The sequence below is a fragment of the Vulpes lagopus genome, chromosome 10 (assembly GCF_018345385.1).
Source record: "Vulpes lagopus strain Blue_001 chromosome 10, ASM1834538v1, whole genome shotgun sequence".
In the NCBI taxonomy this organism is placed as follows: domain Eukaryota; kingdom Metazoa; phylum Chordata; class Mammalia; order Carnivora; family Canidae; genus Vulpes; species Vulpes lagopus.
Window position 1 is genome coordinate 67516643 of NC_054833.1, and position 1565 is coordinate 67518207.

A 1565-nucleotide genomic window follows, 5' to 3' on the forward strand; every position below is an offset into this window, starting at 1 on the left:
ATCTCGGTTCCAGCCCCTTCTCCCCGCAACTGATATCACTGCAACACAACTAAACAATATGCAATATGGCCTCAATTTTATTTTGTTTTTAGGGAAATATGCTAAATTGCCTAGAGCTTTTTCTGTTTAGCACCTTATATCAAAGTAATGAAAAATGGATATGATGATTACATGTTCAAATGTACAACATCATTAACTCTGCAAAGATAAATCATTGCAAAATTTCAAAAAAAAATTTAAAGCATACATTTCATTCTTTAAAGGGTTGCTGAATGCTTTCTGAGAGGCGGGGGGCTGGCTGTTTTCAAAATCAGCAACAGCTGGGTGAGGATTTCTTGGCAGAGTTAGGACCGCATGTTATTGCTGCAACTTCCTGATAATCTCAGCTGACATCTGTGGATGGAAATTGATTGTGTGGTGCCAAGGGTCCCGAGCTATCTTGTAACTCCTACCACAGGGTCCTTAGCATGGTACTTTATACCATTCACCTTGTATCTCTTTTTACATCCAGGAACCGGGCAGACAAAAGGCTTCTCTTCCTCTCTGTTTTTGTGCATGGAGCTGAGGATAGCTTCTGAGCTGATGGCACTCTCTGTGGTCCAGGCTCATCGCTGTCCCATTCCTCATAATCCACCTCCTCCCAGTGGTACTCACTGCCTGTTGGAGCATTGCTGCAGAATGAAGAGGATGGGATGTTGGGCAGAGTAATGGGGGGAGTAAGGCTTCCCCTGCTGTGGCATGGTGGAGTGGACACATTCCTTCAAGACACTGAGCTGGACAAGCTCATCAAGAGCTTTGGTTGAATCTTCTTTAGGGACTGGCTCTCACCAAGTGACAACCGTCATGAATCTATTCATGTAACTGAGGGCAACATAGGTTGGCTGCTATAATTCTTGTTCTAAAACGCTTGGATATGTATCACATTGTGTGAAACTGCTTGACGAGCATTGTCCCCCACCAGCAATTTTTGTTGACTTATTTTAAAAATTTAGGTATAATTAACATACAGTGTTCTATTAGTTTCAGGTGTACAGTATGCAACAGTGTTATACATTACACAGTGTGCATCATGTTTCACCCATCCCTTACCCAGCTCCTCTCTGGCAACCACCAGTTTATTCTCTATATTTAAGAGTCTGTTTTTTTTATTTGTTTCTTTTGTTTGTTCCTTAAATCCCACAAACATGCAAAATCACATGGCATTTGTCTTTCTTTGGCTGACTTGTTTCACTTAGCATTATACCCTGTAGATCCAACCATGTTGTTGCAAATGACAAGATTTCCTTCTTTTTATGGCTAATATTCCATTGTGTATATATATGTGTGTGTGTATATATATATGTATATATATATACAATGCACATATATATATATGCACACATTTCTATCACACATATATATACAATTCTCTACACAATGTGTGTGTATATATGTGTATATATATATATATATATATATATATATACACATTTCTATCTTCTTTATCCATTCATCTATTGTTGGACATGGGTTGCTTCCATATCTTGGCTATGATAAATGGTAAATAATGCTGCACTAAACATAGA

The 1565-nt window shown here is 38.6% G+C and overlaps 1 pseudogene; it reads right to left on the bottom strand.

Annotated features, from left to right (window-relative positions):
• Window positions 1-357: 357 nt before the first annotated feature.
• Window positions 358-1071, bottom strand: LOC121500916 (annotated as a pseudogene).
• Window positions 1072-1565: the final 494 nt, after the last annotated feature.